At 37.2% G+C, this 21,143-nt stretch overlaps 41 pseudogenes; all 41 read right to left on the minus strand.

Annotated features, from left to right (window-relative positions):
- Positions 1–346: 346 nt before the first annotated feature.
- On the minus strand, positions 347–465 carry LOC124318541 (annotated as a pseudogene).
- A 412-nt stretch (positions 466–877) lies between these two features.
- Positions 878–996, minus strand: LOC124318152 (annotated as a pseudogene).
- Positions 997–1,408: 412 nt separating this feature from the next.
- LOC124318542 lies at positions 1,409–1,527 on the minus strand (annotated as a pseudogene).
- Positions 1,528–1,939: 412 nt separating this feature from the next.
- LOC124318029 lies at positions 1,940–2,058 on the minus strand (annotated as a pseudogene).
- A 413-nt stretch (positions 2,059–2,471) lies between these two features.
- LOC124318543 lies at positions 2,472–2,590 on the minus strand (annotated as a pseudogene).
- Positions 2,591–3,002: 412 nt separating this feature from the next.
- On the minus strand, positions 3,003–3,121 carry LOC124318030 (annotated as a pseudogene).
- A 413-nt stretch (positions 3,122–3,534) lies between these two features.
- On the minus strand, positions 3,535–3,653 carry LOC124318544 (annotated as a pseudogene).
- A 413-nt stretch (positions 3,654–4,066) lies between these two features.
- Positions 4,067–4,185, minus strand: LOC124318545 (annotated as a pseudogene).
- Positions 4,186–4,597: 412 nt separating this feature from the next.
- LOC124318032 lies at positions 4,598–4,716 on the minus strand (annotated as a pseudogene).
- A 413-nt stretch (positions 4,717–5,129) lies between these two features.
- Positions 5,130–5,248, minus strand: LOC124318547 (annotated as a pseudogene).
- Positions 5,249–5,661: 413 nt separating this feature from the next.
- LOC124318033 lies at positions 5,662–5,780 on the minus strand (annotated as a pseudogene).
- Positions 5,781–6,063: 283 nt separating this feature from the next.
- LOC124318548 lies at positions 6,064–6,182 on the minus strand (annotated as a pseudogene).
- A 412-nt stretch (positions 6,183–6,594) lies between these two features.
- Positions 6,595–6,713, minus strand: LOC124318549 (annotated as a pseudogene).
- Positions 6,714–7,126: 413 nt separating this feature from the next.
- LOC124318550 lies at positions 7,127–7,245 on the minus strand (annotated as a pseudogene).
- Positions 7,246–7,658: 413 nt separating this feature from the next.
- LOC124318034 lies at positions 7,659–7,777 on the minus strand (annotated as a pseudogene).
- Positions 7,778–8,060: 283 nt separating this feature from the next.
- Positions 8,061–8,179, minus strand: LOC124318551 (annotated as a pseudogene).
- A 412-nt stretch (positions 8,180–8,591) lies between these two features.
- Positions 8,592–8,710, minus strand: LOC124318722 (annotated as a pseudogene).
- Positions 8,711–9,122: 412 nt separating this feature from the next.
- On the minus strand, positions 9,123–9,241 carry LOC124318035 (annotated as a pseudogene).
- Positions 9,242–9,655: 414 nt separating this feature from the next.
- Positions 9,656–9,774, minus strand: LOC124318552 (annotated as a pseudogene).
- A 414-nt stretch (positions 9,775–10,188) lies between these two features.
- LOC124318553 lies at positions 10,189–10,307 on the minus strand (annotated as a pseudogene).
- Positions 10,308–10,590: 283 nt separating this feature from the next.
- LOC124318098 lies at positions 10,591–10,709 on the minus strand (annotated as a pseudogene).
- A 413-nt stretch (positions 10,710–11,122) lies between these two features.
- LOC124318036 lies at positions 11,123–11,241 on the minus strand (annotated as a pseudogene).
- Positions 11,242–11,524: 283 nt separating this feature from the next.
- On the minus strand, positions 11,525–11,643 carry LOC124318554 (annotated as a pseudogene).
- Positions 11,644–12,055: 412 nt separating this feature from the next.
- LOC124318037 lies at positions 12,056–12,174 on the minus strand (annotated as a pseudogene).
- A 412-nt stretch (positions 12,175–12,586) lies between these two features.
- On the minus strand, positions 12,587–12,705 carry LOC124318723 (annotated as a pseudogene).
- Positions 12,706–13,117: 412 nt separating this feature from the next.
- Positions 13,118–13,236, minus strand: LOC124318038 (annotated as a pseudogene).
- Positions 13,237–13,650: 414 nt separating this feature from the next.
- On the minus strand, positions 13,651–13,769 carry LOC124318555 (annotated as a pseudogene).
- A 414-nt stretch (positions 13,770–14,183) lies between these two features.
- Positions 14,184–14,302, minus strand: LOC124318556 (annotated as a pseudogene).
- A 283-nt stretch (positions 14,303–14,585) lies between these two features.
- On the minus strand, positions 14,586–14,704 carry LOC124318099 (annotated as a pseudogene).
- Positions 14,705–15,117: 413 nt separating this feature from the next.
- Positions 15,118–15,236, minus strand: LOC124318040 (annotated as a pseudogene).
- Positions 15,237–15,519: 283 nt separating this feature from the next.
- Positions 15,520–15,638, minus strand: LOC124318559 (annotated as a pseudogene).
- Positions 15,639–16,050: 412 nt separating this feature from the next.
- LOC124318041 lies at positions 16,051–16,169 on the minus strand (annotated as a pseudogene).
- A 412-nt stretch (positions 16,170–16,581) lies between these two features.
- On the minus strand, positions 16,582–16,700 carry LOC124318560 (annotated as a pseudogene).
- Positions 16,701–17,112: 412 nt separating this feature from the next.
- LOC124318561 lies at positions 17,113–17,231 on the minus strand (annotated as a pseudogene).
- A 412-nt stretch (positions 17,232–17,643) lies between these two features.
- Positions 17,644–17,762, minus strand: LOC124318042 (annotated as a pseudogene).
- A 412-nt stretch (positions 17,763–18,174) lies between these two features.
- Positions 18,175–18,293, minus strand: LOC124318562 (annotated as a pseudogene).
- A 412-nt stretch (positions 18,294–18,705) lies between these two features.
- On the minus strand, positions 18,706–18,824 carry LOC124318563 (annotated as a pseudogene).
- A 412-nt stretch (positions 18,825–19,236) lies between these two features.
- LOC124318044 lies at positions 19,237–19,355 on the minus strand (annotated as a pseudogene).
- A 412-nt stretch (positions 19,356–19,767) lies between these two features.
- On the minus strand, positions 19,768–19,886 carry LOC124318564 (annotated as a pseudogene).
- A 413-nt stretch (positions 19,887–20,299) lies between these two features.
- Positions 20,300–20,418, minus strand: LOC124318565 (annotated as a pseudogene).
- Positions 20,419–20,830: 412 nt separating this feature from the next.
- On the minus strand, positions 20,831–20,949 carry LOC124318566 (annotated as a pseudogene).
- Positions 20,950–21,143: the final 194 nt, after the last annotated feature.

Below are 21,143 nucleotides of genomic sequence, written 5' to 3' on the forward strand. Positions count from 1 at the left end.
AAATGTTTGTTCATTGAATTTGGACTGGTAACCATCGCAAATAAAAAGCGCGATCAACTTTGAAAAACTCGCAATGAAATTCATCCAGAATCATTCCTATAGATGAATTGAACCTATCCCTATGTCATTGAAATTTTTGATCTACGAATTTGGACTGGTAACCATTGCGATTAAAAAACGCGATAAAATTTGACAAAATCTCAATGGAATTGATCCAGAATCATTCTTATAGATGCATTGAACCTATCTCTAAGGCATTGAAATGTTTCATCTACGAAATTGGACTGGTAACCATCGTTATTGAAAAAAATTTCAAGAAATTTTTTATTGAAAACAAACTATTCATCGCCAACGACATCCCGTATTCCCAAGCGGTCACCCTTCCAAGTACTAACGGGACTCGACGTAACTTAACTTCTGGGAGCTGACGAGACCAGGTGCGTTCTACGTGATATGGCCGTTGACATTCAAAAATGAAAATTTACCCTCCCAGTCCCAATGGATGAATAGAAAATCACTTCAAAGTGACAGAAATGTTTGTTCATTGAATTTGGACTGGTAACCATCGCGAATAAAAAGCGCGATCAACTTTGAAAAACTCGCAATGAAATTCATCCAGAATCATTCCTATAGATGAATTGAACCTATCCCTATGTCATTGAAATTTTTGATCTACGAATTTGGACTGGTAACCATTGCGATTAAAAAACGCGATAAAATTTGACAAAATCTCAATGGAATTGATCCAGAATCATTCTTATAGATGCATTGAACCTATCTCTAAGGCATTGAAATGTTTCATCTACGAAATTGGACTGGTAACCATCGTTATTGAAAAAAATTTCAAGAAATTTTTTATTGAAAACAAACTATTCATCGCCAATGACATCCCGTATTCCCAAGCGGTCACCCTTCCAAGTACTAACGGGACTCGACGTAACTTAACTTCTGGGAGCTGACGAGACCAGGTGCGTTCTACGTGATATGGCCGTTGACATTCAAAAATGAAAATTTACCCTCCCAGTCCCAATGGATGAATAGAAAATCACTTCAAAGTGACAGAAATGTTTGTTCATTGAATTTGGACTGGTAACCATCGCGAATAAAAAGCGCGATCAACTTTGAAAAACTCGCAATGAAATTCATCCAGAATCATTCCTATAGATGAATTGAACCTATCCCTATGTCATTGAAATTTTTGATCTACGAATTTGGACTGGTAACCATCACGATTAATAACGCGATAAAATTTGACAAACTCTCAATGGAATTGATCCAGAATCATTCTTATAGATGAATTGAACCTATCTCTAAGGCATTGAAATGTTTCATCTACGAAATTGGACTGGTAACCATCGTTATTGAAAAAAAATTTCAAGAAATTTTTTATTGAAAACAAGCTATTCATCGCCAACGACATCCCGTATTCCCAAGCGGTCACCCTTCCAAGTACTAACGGGACTCGACGTAACTTAACTTCTGGGAGCTGACGAGACCAGGTGCGTTCTACGTGATATGGCCGTTGACATTCAAAAATGAAAATTTACCCTCCCAGTCCCAATGGATGAATAGAAAATCACTTCAAAGTGACAGAAATGTTTGTTCATTGAATTTGGACTGGTAACCATCGCGAATAAAAAGCGCAATCAACTTTGAAAAACTCGCAATGAAATTCATCCAGAATCATTCCTATAGATGAATTGAACCTATCCCTATGTCATTGAAATTTTTGATCTACGAATTTGGACTGGTAACCATCACGATTAATAACGCGATAAAATTTGACAAACTCTCAATGGAATTGATCCAGAATCATTCTTATAGATGAATTGAACCTATCTCTAAGGCATTGAAATGTTTCATCTACGAAATTGGACTGGTAACCATCGTTATTGAAAAAAAATTTCAAGAAATTTGTTATTGAAAACAAACTATCCATCGCCAACGACATCCCGTATTCCCAAGCGGTCACCCTTCCAAGTACTAACGGAACTCGACGTAACTTAACTTCTGGGAGCTGACGAGACCAGGTGCGTTCTACGTGATATGGCCGTTGACATTCAAAAATGAAAATTTACCCTCCCAGTCCCAATGGATGAATAGAAAATCACTTCAAAGTGACAGAAATGTTTGTTCATTGAATTTGGACTGGTAACCATCGCAAATAAAAAGCGCGATCAACTTTGAAAAACTCGCAATGAAATTCATCCAGAATCATTCCTATAGATGAATTGAACCTATCCCTATGTCATTGAAATTTTTGATCTACGAATTTGGACTGGTAACCATTGCGATTAAAAAACGCGATAAAATTTGACAAAATCTCAATGGAATTGATCCAGAATCATTCTTATAGATGAATTGAACCTATCTCTAAGGCATTGAAATGTTTCATCTACGAAATTGGACTGGTAACCATCGTTATTGAAAAAAAATTTCAAGAAATTTTTTATTGAAAACAAGCTATTCATCGCCAACGACATCCCGTATTCCCAAGCGGTCACCCTTCCAAGTACTAACGGGACTCGACGTAACTTAACTTCTGGGAGCTGACGAGACCAGGTGCGTTCTACGTGATATGGCCGTTGACATTCAAAAATGAAAATTTACCCTCCCAGTCCCAATGGATGAATAGAAAATCACTTCAAAGTGACAGAAATGTTTGTTCATTGAATTTGGACTGGTAACCATCGCAAATAAAAAGCGCGATCAACTTTGAAAAACTCGCAATGAAATTCATCCAGAATCATTCCTATAGATGAATTGAACCTATCCCTATGTCATTGAAATTTTTGATCTACGAATTTGGACTGGTAACCATCACGATTAATAACGCGATAAAATTTGACAAACTCTCAATGGAATTGATCCAGAATCATTCTTATAGATGAATTGAACCTATCTCTAAGGCATTGAAATGTTTCATCTACGAAATTGGACTGGTAACCATCGTGATTGAAAAAAAATTTCAAGAAATTTGTTATTGAAAACAAACTATCCATCGCCAACGACATCCCGTATTCCCAAGCGGTCACCCTTCCAAGTACTAACGGAACTCGACGTAACTTAACTTCTGGGAGCTGACGAGACCAGGTGCGTTCTACGTGATATGGCCGTTGACATTCAAAAATGAAAATTTACCCTCCCAGTCCCAATGGATGAATAGAAAATCACTTCAAAGTGACAGAAATGTTTGTTCATTGAATTTGGACTGGTAACCATCGCAAATAAAAAGCGCGATCAACTTTGAAAAACTCGCAATGAAATTCATCCAGAATCATTCCTATAGATGAATTGAACCTATCCCTATGTCATTGAAATTTTTGATCTACGAATTTGGACTGGTAACCATTGCGATTAAAAAACGCGATAAAATTTGACAAAATCTCAATGGAATTGATCCAGAATCATTCTTATAGATGAATTGAACCTATCTCTAAGGCATTGAAATGTTTCATCTACGAAATTGGACTGGTAACCATCGTTATTGAAAAAAAATTTCAAGAAATTTTTTATTGAAAACAAGCTATTCATCGCCAACGACATCCCGTATTCCCAAGCGGTCACCCTTCCAAGTACTAACGGGACTCGACGTAACTTAACTTCTGGGAGCTGACGAGACCAGGTGCGTTCTACGTGATATGGCCGTTGACATTCAAAAATGAAAATTTACCCTCCCAGTCCCAATGGATGAATAGAAAATCACTTCAAAGTGACAGAAATGTTTGTTCATTGAATTTGGACTGGTAACCATCGCAAATAAAAAGCGCGATCAACTTTGAAAAACTCGCAATGAAATTCATCCAGAATCATTCCTATAGATGAATTGAACCTATCCCTATGTCATTGAAATTTTTGATCTACGAATTTGGACTGGTAACCATTGCGATTAAAAAACGCGATAAAATTTGACAAAATCTCAATGGAATTGATCCAGAATCATTCTTATAGATGAATTGAACCTATCTCTAAGGCATTGAAATGTTTCATCTACGAAATTGGACTGGTAACCATCGTTATTGAAAAAAAATTTCAAGAAATTTTTTATTGAAAACAAGCTATTCATCGCCAACGACATCCCGTATTCCCAAGCGGTCACCCTTCCAAGTACTAACGGGACTCGACGTAACTTAACTTCTGGGAGCTGACGAGACCAGGTGCGTTCTACGTGATATGGCCGTTGACATTCAAAAATGAAAATTTACCCTCCCAGTCCCAATGGATGAATAGAAAATCACTTCAAAGTGACAGAAATGTTTGTTCATTGAATTTGGACTGGTAACCATCGCAAATAAAAAGCGCGATCAACTTTGAAAAACTCGCAATGAAATTCATCCAGAATCATTCCTATAGATGAATTGAACCTATCCCTATGTCATTGAAATTTTTGATCTACGAATTTGGACTGGTAACCATCACGATTAATAACGCGATAAAATTTGACAAACTCTCAATGGAATTGATCCAGAATCATTCTTATAGATGAATTGAACCTATCTCTAAGGCATTGAAATGTTTCATCTACGAAATTGGACTGGTAACCATCGTGATTGAAAAAAAATTTCAAGAAATTTGTTATTGAAAACAAACTATCCATCGCCAACGACATCCCGTATTCCCAAGCGGTCACCCTTCCAAGTACTAACGGAACTCGACGTAACTTAACTTCTGGGAGCTGACGAGACCAGGTGCGTTCTACGTGATATGGCCGTTGACATTCAAAAATGAAAATTTACCCTCCCAGTCCCAATGGATGAATAGAAAATCACTTCAAAGTGACAGAAATGTTTGTTCATTGAATTTGGACTGGTAACCATCGCAAATAAAAAGCGCGATCAACTTTGAAAAACTCGCAATGAAATTCATCCAGAATCATTCCTATAGATGAATTGAACCTATCCCTATGTCATTGAAATTTTTGATCTACGAATTTGGACTGGTAACCATTGCGATTAAAAAACGCGATAAAATTTGACAAAATCTCAATGGAATTGATCCAGAATCATTCTTATAGATGAATTGAACCTATCTCTAAGGCATTGAAATGTTTCATCTACGAAATTGGACTGGTAACCATCGTTATTGAAAAAAAATTTCAAGAAATTTTTTATTGAAAACAAGCTATTCATCGCCAACGACATCCCGTATTCCCAAGCGGTCACCCTTCCAAGTACTAACGGGACTCGACGTAACTTAACTTCTGGGAGCTGACGAGACCAGGTGCGTTCTACGTGATATGGCCGTTGACATTCAAAAATGAAAATTTACCCTCCCAGTCCCAATGGATGAATAGAAAATCACTTCAAAGTGACAGAAATGTTTGTTCATTGAATTTGGACTGGTAACCATCGCAAATAAAAAGCGCGATCAACTTTGAAAAACTCGCAATGAAATTCATCCAGAATCATTCCTATAGATGAATTGAACCTATCCCTATGTCATTGAAATTTTTGATCTACGAATTTGGACTGGTAACCATTGCGATTAAAAAACGCGATAAAATTTGACAAAATCTCAATGGAATTGATCCAGAATCATTCTTATAGATGAATTGAACCTATCTCTAAGGCATTGAAATGTTTCATCTACGAAATTGGACTGGTAACCATCGTTATTGAAAAAAAATTTCAAGAAATTTGTTATTGAAAACAAACTATCCATCGCCAACGACATCCCGTATTCCCAAGCGGTCACCCTTCCAAGTACTAACGGAACTCGACGTAACTTAACTTCTGGGAGCTGACGAGACCAGGTGCGTTCTACGTGATATGGCCGTTGACATTCAAAAATGAAAATTTACCCTCCCAGTCCCAATGGATGAATAGAAAATCACTTCAAAGTGACAGAAATGTTTGTTCATTGAATTTGGACTGGTAACCATCGCAAATAAAAAGCGCGATCAACTTTGAAAAACTCGCAATGAAATTCATCCAGAATCATTCTTATAGATGAATTGAACCTATCTCTAAGGCATTGAAATGTTTCATCTACGAAATTGGACTGGTAACCATCGTTATTGAAAAAAAATTTCAAGAAATTTTTTATTGAAAACAAGCTATTCATCGCCAACGACATCCCGTATTCCCAAGCGGTCACCCTTCCAAGTACTAACGGGACTCGACGTAACTTAACTTCTGGGAGCTGACGAGACCAGGTGCGTTCTACGTGATATGGCCGTTGACATTCAAAAATGAAAATTTACCCTCCCAGTCCCAATGGATGAATAGAAAATCACTTCAAAGTGACAGAAATGTTTGTTCATTGAATTTGGACTGGTAACCATCGCAAATAAAAAGCGCGATCAACTTTGAAAAACTCGCAATGAAATTCATCCAGAATCATTCCTATAGATGAATTGAACCTATCCCTATGTCATTGAAATTTTTGATCTACGAATTTGGACTGGTAACCATTGCGATTAAAAAACGCGATAAAATTTGACAAAATCTCAATGGAATTGATCCAGAATCATTCTTATAGATGCATTGAACCTATCTCTAAGGCATTGAAATGTTTCATCTACGAAATTGGACTGGTAACCATCGTTATTGAAAAAAATTTCAAGAAATTTTTTATTGAAAACAAACTATTCATCGCCAACGACATCCCGTATTCCCAAGCGGTCACCCTTCCAAGTACTAACGGGACTCGACGTAACTTAACTTCTGGGAGCTGACGAGACCAGGTGCGTTCTACGTGATATGGCCGTTGACATTCAAAAATGAAAATTTACCCTCCCAGTCCCAATGGATGAATAGAAAATCACTTCAAAGTGACAGAAATGTTTGTTCATTGAATTTGGACTGGTAACCATCGCAAATAAAAAGCGCGATCAACTTTGAAAAACTCGCAATGAAATTCATCCAGAATCATTCCTATAGATGAATTGAACCTATCCCTATGTCATTGAAATTTTTGATCTACGAATTTGGACTGGTAACCATTGCGATTAAAAAACGCGATAAAATTTGACAAAATCTCAATGGAATTGATCCAGAATCATTCTTATAGATGAATTGAACCTATCTCTAAGGCATTGAAATGTTTCATCTACGAAATTGGACTGGTAACCATCGTTATTGAAAAAAAATTTCAAGAAATTTTTTATTGAAAACAAGCTATTCATCGCCAACGACATCCCGTATTCCCAAGCGGTCACCCTTCCAAGTACTAACGGGACTCGACGTAACTTAACTTCTGGGAGCTGACGAGACCAGGTGCGTTCTACGTGATATGGCCGTTGACATTCAAAAATGAAAATTTACCCTCCCAGTCCCAATGGATGAATAGAAAATCACTTCAAAGTGACAGAAATGTTTGTTCATTGAATTTGGACTGGTAACCATCGCAAATAAAAAGCGCGATCAACTTTGAAAAACTCGCAATGAAATTCATCCAGAATCATTCCTATAGATGAATTGAACCTATCCCTATGTCATTGAAATTTTTGATCTACGAATTTGGACTGGTAACCATTGCGATTAAAAAACGCGATAAAATTTGACAAAATCTCAATGGAATTGATCCAGAATCATTCTTATAGATGAATTGAACCTATCTCTAAGGCATTGAAATGTTTCATCTACGAAATTGGACTGGTAACCATCGTTATTGAAAAAAAATTTCAAGAAATTTGTTATTGAAAACAAACTATCCATCGCCAACGACATCCCGTATTCCCAAGCGGTCACCCTTCCAAGTACTAACGGAACTCGACGTAACTTAACTTCTGGGAGCTGACGAGACCAGGTGCGTTCTACGTGATATGGCCGTTGACATTCAAAAATGAAAATTTACCCTCCCAGTCCCAATGGATGAATAGAAAATCACTTCAAAGTGACAGAAATGTTTGTTCATTGAATTTGGACTGGTAACCATCGCAAATAAAAAGCGCGATCAACTTTGAAAAACTCGCAATGAAATTCATCCAGAATCATTCTTATAGATGAATTGAACCTATCTCTAAGGCATTGAAATGTTTCATCTACGAAATTGGACTGGTAACCATCGTTATTGAAAAAAAATTTCAAGAAATTTTTTATTGAAAACAAGCTATTCATCGCCAACGACATCCCGTATTCCCAAGCGGTCACCCTTCCAAGTACTAACGGGACTCGACGTAACTTAACTTCTGGGAGCTGACGAGACCAGGTGCGTTCTACGTGATATGGCCGTTGACATTCAAAAATGAAAATTTACCCTCCCAGTCCCAATGGATGAATAGAAAATCACTTCAAAGTGACAGAAATGTTTGTTCATTGAATTTGGACTGGTAACCATCGCAAATAAAAAGCGCGATCAACTTTGAAAAACTCGCAATGAAATTCATCCAGAATCATTCCTATAGATGAATTGAACCTATCCCTATGTCATTGAAATTTTTGATCTACGAATTTGGACTGGTAACCATTGCGATTAAAAAACGCGATAAAATTTGACAAAATCTCAATGGAATTGATCCAGAATCATTCTTATAGATGCATTGAACCTATCTCTAAGGCATTGAAATGTTTCATCTACGAAATTGGACTGGTAACCATCGTTATTGAAAAAAATTTCAAGAAATTTTTTATTGAAAACAAACTATTCATCGCCAACGACATCCCGTATTCCCAAGCGGTCACCCTTCCAAGTACTAACGGGACTCGACGTAACTTAACTTCTGGGAGCTGACGAGACCAGGTGCGTTCTACGTGATATGGCCATTGACATTCAAAAATGAAAATTTACCCTCCCAGTCCCAATGGATGAATAGAAAATCACTTCAAAGTGACAGAAATGTTTGTTCATTGAATTTGGACTGGTAACCATCGCGAATAAAAAGCGCGATCAACTTTGAAAAACTCGCAATGAAATTCATCCAGAATCATTCCTATAGATGAATTGAACCTATCCCTATGTCATTGAAATTTTTGATCTACGAATTTGGACTGGTAACCATCACGATTAATAACGCGATAAAATTTGACAAACTCTCAATGGAATTGATCCAGAATCATTCTTATAGATGAATTGAACCTATCTCTAAGGCATTGAAATGTTTCATCTACGAAATTGGACTGGTAACCATCGTTATTGAAAAAAAATTTCAAGAAATTTGTTATTGAAAACAAACTATCCATCGCCAACGACATCCCGTATTCCCAAGCGGTCACCCTTCCAAGTACTAACGGAACTCGACGTAACTTAACTTCTGGGAGCTGACGAGACCAGGTGCGTTCTACGTGATATGGCCGTTGACATTCAAAAATGAAAATTTACCCTCCCAGTCCCAATGGATGAATAGAAAATCACTTCAAAGTGACAGAAATGTTTGTTCATTGAATTTGGACTGGTAACCATCGCAAATAAAAAGCGCGATCAACTTTGAAAAACTCGCAATGAAATTCATCCAGAATCATTCCTATAGATGAATTGAACCTATCCCTATGTCATTGAAATTTTTGATCTACGAATTTGGACTGGTAACCATTGCGATTAAAAAACGCGATAAAATTTGACAAACTCTCAATGGAATTGATCCAGAATCATTCTTATAGATGAATTGAACCTATCTCTAAGGCATTGAAATGTTTCATCTACGAAATTGGACTGGTAACCATCGTTATTGAAAAAAAAATGTCAAGAAATTTGTTATTGAAAACAAACTATCCATCGCCAACGACATCCCGTATTCCCAAGCGGTCACCCTTCCAAGTACTAACGGGACTCGACGTAACTTAACTTCTGGGAGCTGACGAGACCAGGTGCGTTCTACGTGATATGGCCGTTGACATTCAAAAATGAAAATTTACCCTCCCAGTCCCAATGGATGAATAGAAAATCACTTCAAAGTGACAGAAATGTTTGTTCATTGAATTTTGACTGGTAACCATCGCGAATAAAAAGCGCGATCAACTTTGAAAAACTCGCAATGAAATTCATCCAGAATCATTCCTATAGATGAATTGAACCTATCCCTATGTCATTGAAATTTTTGATCTACGAATTTGGACTGGTAACCATCACGATTAAAAAACGCGATAAAATTTGACAAACTCTCAATGGAATTGATCCAGAATCATTCTTATAGATGAATTGAACCTATCTCTAAGGAATTGAAATGTTTCATCTACGAAATTGGACTGGTAACCATCGTGATTGAAAAAAAAATGTCAAGAAATTTGTTATTGAAAACAAACTATCCATCGCCAACGACATCCCGTATTCCCAAGCGGTCACCCTTCCAAGTACTAACGGGACTCGACGTAACTTAACTTCTGGGAGCTGACGAGACCAGGTGCGTTCTACGTGATATGGCCGTTGACATTCAAAAATTAAAATTTACCCTCCCAGTCCCAATGGATGAATAGAAAATCACTTCAAAGTGACAGAAATGTTTGTTCATTGAATTTGGACTGGTAACCATCGCGAATAAAAAGCGCGATCAACTTTGAAAATCTCGCAATGAAATTCATCCAGAATCATTCCTATAGATGAATTGAACCTATCTCTAAGGCATTGAAATGTTTCATCTACGAAATTGGACTGGTAACCATCGTTATTGAAAAAAAATTTCAAGAAATTTTTTATTGAAAACAAGCTATTCATCGCCAACGACATCCCGTATTCCCAAGCGGTCACCCTTCCAAGTACTAACGGGACTCGACGTAACTTTACTTCTGGGAGCTGACGAGACCAGGTGCGTTCTACGTGATATGGCCGTTGACATTCAAAAATGAAAATTTACCCTCCCAGTCCCAATGGATGAATAGAAAATCACTTCAAAGTGACAGAAATGTTTGTTCATTGAATTTGGACTGGTAACCATCGCAAATAAAAAGCGCGATCAACTTTGAAAAACTCGCAATGAAATTCATCCAGAATCATTCCTATAGATGAATTGAACCTATCCCTATGTCATTGAAATTTTTGATCTACGAATTTGGACTGGTAACCATTGCGATTAAAAAACGCGATAAAATTTGACAAAATCTCAATGGAATTGATCCAGAATCATTCTTATAGATGAATTGAACCTATCTCTAAGGCATTGAAATGTTTCATCTACGAAATTGGACTGGTAACCATCGTTATTGAAAAAAAATTTCAAGAAATTTGTTATTGAAAACAAACTATCCATCGCCAACGACATCCCGTATTCCCAAGCGGTCACCCTTCCAAGTACTAACGGAACTCGACGTAACTTAACTTCTGGGAGCTGACGAGACCAGGTGCGTTCTACGTGATATGGCCGTTGACATTCAAAAATGAAAATTTACCCTCCCAGTCCCAATGGATGAATAGAAAATCACTTCAAAGTGACAGAAATGTTTGTTCATTGAATTTGGACTGGTAACCATCGCAAATAAAAAGCGCGATCAACTTTGAAAAACTCGCAATGAAATTCATCCAGAATCATTCTTATAGATGAATTGAACCTATCTCTAAGGCATTGAAATGTTTCATCTACGAAATTGGACTGGTAACCATCGTTATTGAAAAAAAATTTCAAGAAATTTTTTATTGAAAACAAGCTATTCATCGCCAACGACATCCCGTATTCCCAAGCGGTCACCCTTCCAAGTACTAACGGGACTCGACGTAACTTAACTTCTGGGAGCTGACGAGACCAGGTGCGTTCTACGTGATATGGCCGTTGACATTCAAAAATGAAAATTTACCCTCCCAGTCCCAATGGATGAATAGAAAATCACTTCAAAGTGACAGAAATGTTTGTTCATTGAATTTGGACTGGTAACCATCGCAAATAAAAAGCGCGATCAACTTTGAAAAACTCGCAATGAAATTCATCCAGAATCATTCCTATAGATGAATTGAACCTATCCCTATGTCATTGAAATTTTTGATCTACGAATTTGGACTGGTAACCATCACGATTAATAACGCGATAAAATTTGACAAACTCTCAATGGAATTGATCCAGAATCATTCTTATAGATGAATTGAACCTATCTCTAAGGCATTGAAATGTTTCATCTACGAAATTGGACTGGTAACCATCGTTATTGAAAAAAAATTTCAAGAAATTTGTTATTGAAAACAAACTATCCATCGCCAACGACATCCCGTATTCCCAAGCGGTCACCCTTCCAAGTACTAACGGAACTCGACGTAACTTAACTTCTGGGAGCTGACGAGACCAGGTGCGTTCTACGTGATATGGCCGTTGACATTCAAAAATGAAAATTTACCCTCCCAGTCCCAATGGATGAATAGAAAATCACTTCAAAGTGACAGAAATGTTTGTTCATTGAATTTGGACTGGTAACCATCGCAAATAAAAAGCGCGATCAACTTTGAAAAACTCGCAATGAAATTCATCCAGAATCATTCCTATAGATGAATTGAACCTATCCCTATGTCATTGAAATTTTTGATCTACGAATTTGGACTGGTAACCATTGCGATTAAAAAACGCGATAAAATTTGACAAACTCTCAATGGAATTGATCCAGAATCATTCTTATAGATGAATTGAACCTATCTCTAAGGCATTGAAATGTTTCATCTACGAAATTGGACTGGTAACCATCGTTATTGAAAAAAATGTCAAGAAATTTTTTATTGAAAACAAACTATTCATCGCCAACGACATCCCGTATTCCCAAGCGGTCACCCTTCCAAGTACTAACGGGACTCGACGTAACTTAACTTCTGGGAGCTGACGAGACCAGGTGCGTTCTACGTGATATGGCCATTGACATTCAAAAATGAAAATTTACCCTCCCAGTCCCAATGGATGAATAGAAAATCACTTCAAAGTGACAGAAATGTTTGTTCATTGAATTTGGACTGGTAACCATCGCGAATAAAAAGCGCGATCAACTTTGAAAAACTCGCAATGAAATTCATCCAGAATCATTCCTATAGATGAATTGAACCTATCCCTATGTCATTGAAATTTTTGATCTACGAATTTGGACTGGTAACCATCACGATTAATAACGCGATAAAATTTGACAAACTCTCAATGGAATTGATCCAGAATCATTCTTATAGATGAATTGAACCTATCTCTAAGGCATTGAAATGTTTCATCTACGAAATTGGACTGGTAACCATCGTTATTGAAAAAAAATTTCAAGAAATTTGTTATTGAAAACAAACTATCCATCGCCAACGACATCCCGTATTCCCAAGCGGTCACCCTTCCAAGTACTAACGGAACTCGACGTAACTTAACTTCTGGGAGCTGACGAGACCAGGTGCGTTCTACGTGATATGGCCGTTGACATTCAAAAATGAAAATTTACCCTCCCAGTCCCAATGGATGAATAGAAAATCACTTCAAAGTGACAGAAATGTTTGTTCATTGAATTTGGACTGGTAACCATCGCAAATAAAAAGCGCGATCAACTTTGAAAAACTCGCAATGAAATTCATCCAGAATCATTCCTATAGATGAATTGAACCTATCCCTATGTCATTGAAATTTTTGATCTACGAATTTGGACTGGTAACCATTGCGATTAAAAAACGCGATAAAATTTGACAAACTCTCAATGGAATTGATCCAGAATCATTCTTATAGATGAATTGAACCTATCTCTAAGGCATTGAAATGTTTCATCTACGAAATTGGACTGGTAACCATCGTTATTGAAAAAAAAATGTCAAGAAATTTGTTATTGAAAACAAACTATCCATCGCCAACGACATCCCGTATTCCCAAGCGGTCACCCTTCCAAGTACTAACGGGACTCGACGTAACTTAACTTCTGGGAGCTGACGAGACCAGGTGCGTTCTACGTGATATGGCCGTTGACATTCAAAAATGAAAATTTACCCTCCCAGTCCCAATGGATGAATAGAAAATCACTTCAAAGTGACAGAAATGTTTGTTCATTGAATTTTGACTGGTAACCATCGCGAATAAAAAGCGCGATCAACTTTGAAAAACTCGCAATGAAATTCATCCAGAATCATTCCTATAGATGAATTGAACCTATCCCTATGTCATTGAAATTTTTGATCTACGAATTTGGACTGGTAACCATCACGATTAAAAAACGCGATAAAATTTGACAAACTCTCAATGGAATTGATCCAGAATCATTCTTATAGATGAATTGAACCTATCTCTAAGGAATTGAAATGTTTCATCTACGAAATTGGACTGGTAACCATCGTGATTGAAAAAAAAATGTCAAGAAATTTGTTATTGAAAACAAACTATCCATCGCCAACGACATCCCGTATTCCCAAGCGGTCACCCTTCCAAGTACTAACGGGACTCGACGTAACTTAACTTCTGGGAGCTGACGAGACCAGGTGCGTTCTACGTGATATGGCCGTTGACATTCAAAAATTAAAATTTACCCTCCCAGTCCCAATGGATGAATAGAAAATCACTTCAAAGTGACAGAAATGTTTGTTCATTGAATTTGGACTGGTAACCATCGCGAATAAAAAGCGCGATCAACTTTGAAAATCTCGCAATGAAATTCATCCAGAATCATTCCTATAGATGAATTGAACCTATCTCTAAGGCATTGAAATGTTTCATCTACGAAATTGGACTGGTAACCATCGTTATTGAAAAAAAATTTCAAGAAATTTTTTATTGAAAACAAGCTATTCATCGCCAACGACATCCCGTATTCCCAAGCGGTCACCCTTCCAAGTACTAACGGGACTCGACGTAACTTTACTTCTGGGAGCTGACGAGACCAGGTGCGTTCTACGTGATATGGCCGTTGACATTCAAAAATGAAAATTTACCCTCCCAGTCCCAATGGATGAATAGAAAATCACTTCAAAGTGACAGAAATGTTTGTTCATTGAATTTGGACTGGTAACCATCGCAAATAAAAAGCGCGATCAACTTTGAAAAACTCGCAATGAAATTCATCCAGAATCATTCCTATAGATGAATTGAACCTATCCCTATGTCATTGAAATTTTTGATCTACGAATTTGGACTGGTAACCATTGCGATTAAAAAACGCGATAAAATTTGACAAAATCTCAATGGAATTGATCCAGAATCATTCTTATAGATGAATTGAACCTATCTCTAAGGCATTGAAATGTTTCATCTACGAAATTGGACTGGTAACCATCGTTATTGAAAAAAAATTTCAAGAAATTTGTTATTGAAAACAAACTATCCATCGCCAACGACATCCCGTATTCCCAAGCGGTCACCCTTCCAAGTACTAACGGAACTCGACGTAACTTAACTTCTGGGAGCTGACGAGACCAGGTGCGTTCTACGTGATATGGCCGTTGACATTCAAAAATGAAAATTTACCCTCCCAGTCCCAATGGATGAATAGAAAATCACTTCAAAGTGACAGAAATGTTTGTTCATTGAATTTGGACTGGTAACCATCGCAAATAAAAAGCGCGATCAACTTTGAAAAACTCGCAATGAAATTCATCCAGAATCATTCTTATAGATGAATTGAACCTATCTCTAAGGCATTGAAATGTTTCATCTACGAAATTGGACTGGTAACCATCGTTATTGAAAAAAAATTTCAAGAAATTTTTTATTGAAAACAAGCTATTCATCGCCAACGACATCCCGTATTCCCAAGCGGTCACCCTTCCAAGTACTAACGGGACTCGACGTAACTTAACTTCTGGGAGCTGACGAGACCAGGTGCGTTCTACGTGATATGGCCGTTGACATTCAAAAATGAAAATTTACCCTCCCAGTCCCAATGGATGAATAGAAAATCACTTCAAAGTGACAGAAATGTTTGTTCATTGAATTTGGACTGGTAACCATCGCAAATAAAAAGCGCGATCAACTTTGAAAAACTCGCAATGAAATTCATCCAGAATCATTCCTATAGATGAATTGAACCTATCCCTATGTCATTGAAATTTTTGATCTACGAATTTGGACTGGTAACCATCACGATTAATAACGCGATAAAATTTGACAAACTCTCAATGGAATTGATCCAGAATCATTCTTATAGATGAATTGAACCTATCTCTAAGGCATTGAAATGTTTCATCTACGAAATTGGACTGGTAACCATCGTTATTGAAAAAAAATTTCAAGAAATTTGTTATTGAAAACAAACTATCCATCGCCAACGACATCCCGTATTCCCAAGCGGTCACCCTTCCAAGTACTAACGGAACTCGACGTAACTTAACTTCTGGGAGCTGACGAGACCAGGTGCGTTCTACGTGATATGGCCGTTGACATTCAAAAATGAAAATTTACCCTCCCAGTCCCAATGGATGAATAGAAAATCACTTCAAAGTGACAGAAATGTTTGTTCATTGAATTTGGACTGGTAACCATCGCAAATAAAAAGCGCGATCAACTTTGAAAAACTCGCAATGAAATTCATCCAGAATCATTCCTATAGATGAATTGAACCTATCCCTATGTCATTGAAATTTTTGATCTACGAATTTGGACTGGTAACCATTGCGATTAAAAAACGCGATAAAATTTGACAAACTCTCAATGGAATTGATCCAGAATCATTCTTATAGATGAATTGAACCTATCTCTAAGGCATTGAAATGTTTCATCTACGAAATTGGACTGGTAACCATCGTTATTGAAAAAAATGTCAAGAAATTTTTTATTGAAAACAAACTATTCATCGCCAACGACATCCCGTATTCCCAAGCGGTCACCCTTCCAAGTACTAACGGGACTCGACGTAACTTAACTTCTGGGAGCTGACGAGACCAGGTGCGTTCTACGTGATATGGCCGTTGACATTCAAAAATGAAAATTTACCCTCCCAGTCCCAATGGATGAATAGAAAATCACTTCAAAGTGACAGAAATGTTTGTTCATTGAATTTGGACTGGTAACCATCGCGAATAAAAAGCGCGATCAACTTTGAAAAACTCGCAATGAAATTCATCCAGAATCATTCCTATAGATGAATTGAACCTATCCCTATGTCATTGAAATTTTTGATCTACGAATTTGGACTGGTAACCATCACGATTAATAACGCGATAAAATTTGACAAACTCTCAATGGAATTGATCCAGAATCATTCTTATAGATGAATTGAACCTATCTCTAAGGCATTGAAATGTTTCATCTACGAAATTGGACTGGTAACCATCGTTATTGAAAAAAAATTTCAAGAAATTTTTTATTGAAAACAAACTATTCATCGCCAACGACATCCCGTATTCCCAAGCGGTCACCCTTCCAAGTACTAACGGGACTCGACGTAACTTAACTTCTGGGAGCTGACGAGACCAGGTGCGTTCTACGTGATATGGCCGTTGACATTCAAAAATGAAAATTTACCCTCCCAGTCCCAATGGATGAATAGAAAATCACTTCAAAGTGACAGAAATGTTTGTTCATTGAATTTGGACTGGTAACCATCGCGAATAAAAAGCGCGATCAACTTTGAAAAACTCGCAATGAAATTCATCCAGAATCATTCCTATAGATGAATTGAACCTATCCCTATGTCATTGAAATTTTTGATCTACGAATTTGGACTGGTAACCATCACGATTAATAACGCGATAAAATTTGACAAACTCTCAATGGAATTGATCCAGAATCATTCTTATAGATGAATTGAACCTATCTCTAAGGCATTGAAATGTTTCATCTACGAAATTGGACTGGTAACCATCGTTATTGAAAAAAAATTTCAAGAAATTTGTTATTGAAAACAAACTATCCATCGCCAACGACATCCCGTATTCCCAAGCGGTCACCCTTCCAAGTACTAACGGAACTCGACGTAACTTAACTTCTGGGAGCTGACGAGACCAGGTGCGTTCTACGTGATATGGCCGTTGACATTCAAAAATGAAAATTTACCCTCCCAGTCCCAATGGATGAATAGAAAATCACTTCAAAGTGACAGAAATGTTTGTTCATTGAATTTGGACTGGTAACCATCGCAAATAAAAAGCGCGATCAACTTTGAAAAACTCGCAATGAAATTCATCCAGAATCATTCCTATAGATGAATTGAACCTATCCCTATGTCATTGAAATTTTTGATCTACGAATTTGGACTGGTAACCATTGCGATTAAAAAACGCGATAAAATTTGACAAACTCTCAATGGAATTGATCCAGAATCATTCTTATAGATGAATTGAACCTATCTCTAAGGCATTGAAATGTTTCATCTACGAAATTGGACTGGTAACCATCGTTATTGAAAAAAATGTCAAGAAATTTTTTATTGAAAACAAACTATTCATCGCCAACGACATCCCGTATTCCCAAGCGGTCACCCTTCCAAGTACTAACGGGACTCGACGTAACTTAACTTCTGGGAGCTGACGAGACCAGGTGCGTTCTACGTGATATGGCCGTTGACATTCAAAAATGAAAATTTACCCTCCCAGTCCCAATGGATGAATAGAAAATCACTTCAAAGTGACAGAAATGTTTGTTCATTGAATTTGGACTGGTAACCATCGCGAATAAAAAGCGCGATCAACTTTGAAAAACTCGCAATGAAATTCATCCAGAATCATTCCTATAGATGAATTGAACCTATCCCTATGTCATTGAAATTTTTGATCTACGAATTTGGACTGGTAACCATCACGATTAATAACGCGATAAAATTTGACAAACTCTCAATGGAATTGATCCAGAATCATTCTTATAGATGAATTGAACCTATCTCTAAGGCATTGAAATGTTTCATCTACGAAATTGGACTGGTAACCATCGTTATTGAAAAAAAATGTCAAGAAATTTTTTATTGAAAACAAACTATTCATCGCCAACGACATCCCGTATTCCCAAGCGGTCACCCTTCCAAGTACTAACGGGACTCGACGTAACTTAACTTCTGGGAGCTGACGAGACCAGGTGCGTTCTACGTGATATGGCCGTTGACATTCAAAAATGAAAATTTACCCTCCCAGTCCCAATGGATGAATAGAAAATCACTTCAAAGTGACAGAAATGTTTGTTCATTGAATTTGGACTGGTAACCATCGCGAATAAAAAGCGCGATCAACTTTGAAAAACTCGCAATGAAATTCATCCAGAATCATTCCTATAGATGAATTGAACCTATCCCTATGTCATTGAAATTTTTGATCTACGAATTTGGACTGGTAACCATCACGATTAATAACGCGATAAAATTTGACAAACTCTCAATGGAATTGATCCAGAATCATTCTTATAGATGAATTGAACCTATCTCTAAGGCATTGAAATGTTTCATCTACGAAATTGGACTGGTAACCATCGTTATTGAAAAAAAATTTCAAGAAATTTGTTATTGAAAACAAACTATCCATCGCCAACGACATCCCGTATTCCCAAGCGGTCACCCTTCCAAGTACTAACGGAACTCGACGTAACTTAACTTCTGGGAGCTGACGAGACCAGGTGCGTTCTACGTGATATGGCCGTTGACATTCAAAAATGAAAATTTACCCTCCCAGTCCCAATGGATGAATAGAAAATCACTTCAAAGTGACAGAAATGTTTGTTCATTGAATTTGGACTGGTAACCATCGCAAATAAAAAGCGCGATCAACTTTGAAAAACTCGCAATGAAATTCATCCAGAATCATTCCTATAGATGAATTGAACCTATCCCTATGTCATTGAAATTTTTGATCTACGAATTTGGACTGGTAACCATTGCGATTAAAAAACGCGATAAAATTTGACAAAATCTCAATGGAATTGATCCAGAATCATTCTTATAGATGCATTGAACCTATCTCTAAGGCATTGAAATGTTTCATCTACGAAATTGGACTGGTAACCATCGTTATTGAAAAAAATTTCAAGAAATTTTTTATTGAAAACAAACTATTCATCGCCAACGACATCCCGTATTCCCAAGCGGTCACCCTTCCAAGTACTAACGGGACTCGACGTAACTTAACTTCTGGGAGCTGACGAGACCAGGTGCGTTCTACGTGATATGGCCGTTGACATTCAAAAATGAAAATTTACCCTCCCAGTCCCAATGGATGAATAGAAAATCACTTCAAAGTGACAGAAATGTTTGTTCATTGAATTTGGACTGGTAACCATCGCAAATAAAAAGCGCGATCAACTTTGAAAAACTCGCAATGAAATTCATCCAGAATCATTCCTATAGATGAATTGAACCTATCCCTATGTCATTGAAATTTTTGATCTACGAATTTGGACTGGTAACCATTGCGATTAAAAAACGCGATAAAATTTGACAAAATCTCAATGGAATTGATCCAGAATCATTCTTATAGATGCATTGAACCTATCTCTAAGGCATTGAAATGTTTCATCTACGAAATTGGACTGGTAACCATCGTTATTGAAAAAAAATTTCAAGAAATTTTTTATTGAAATTAAACTATTCATCGCCAACGACATCCCGTATTCCCAAGCGGTCACCCTTCCAAGTACTAACGGGACTCGACGTAACTTAACTTCTGGGAGCTGACGAGACCAGGTGCGTTCTACGTGATATGGCCGTTGACATTCAAAAATGAAAATTTACCCTCCCAGTCCCAATGGATGAATAGAAAATCACTTCAAAGTGACAGAAATGTTTGTTCATTGAATTTGGACTGGTAACCATCGCGAATAAAAAGCGCGATCAACTTTGAAAAACTCGCAATGAAATTCATCCAGAATCATTCCTATAGATGAATTGAACCTATCCCTATGTCATTGAAATTTTTGATCTACGAATTTGGACTGGTAACCATCACGATTAATAACGCGATAAAATTTGACAAACTCTCAATGGAATTGATCCAGAATCATTCTTATAGATGAATTGAACCTATCTCTAAGGCATTGAAATGTTTCATCTACGAAATTGGACTGGTAACCATCGTTATTGAAAAAAAATGTCAAGAAATTTTTTATTGAAAACAAACTATTCATCGCCAACGACATCCCGTATTCCCAAGCGGTCACCCTTCCAAGTACTAACGGGACTCGACGTAACTTAACTTCTGGGAGCTGACGAGACCAGGTGCGTTCTACGTGATATGGCCGTTGACATTCAAAAATGAAAATTTACCCTCCCAGTCCCAATGGATGAATAGAAAATCACTTCAAAGTGACAGAAATGTTTGTTCATTGAATTTGGACTGGTAACCATCGCGAATAAAAAGCGCGATCAACTTTGAAAAACTCGCAATGAAATTCATCCAGAATCATTCCTATAGATGAATTGAACCTATCCCTATGTCAT

The sequence above is a fragment of the Daphnia pulicaria genome, unplaced genomic scaffold (genome assembly GCF_021234035.1).
Source record: "Daphnia pulicaria isolate SC F1-1A unplaced genomic scaffold, SC_F0-13Bv2 h1tg000068l, whole genome shotgun sequence".
NCBI classification, from domain to species: domain Eukaryota; kingdom Metazoa; phylum Arthropoda; class Branchiopoda; order Diplostraca; family Daphniidae; genus Daphnia; species Daphnia pulicaria.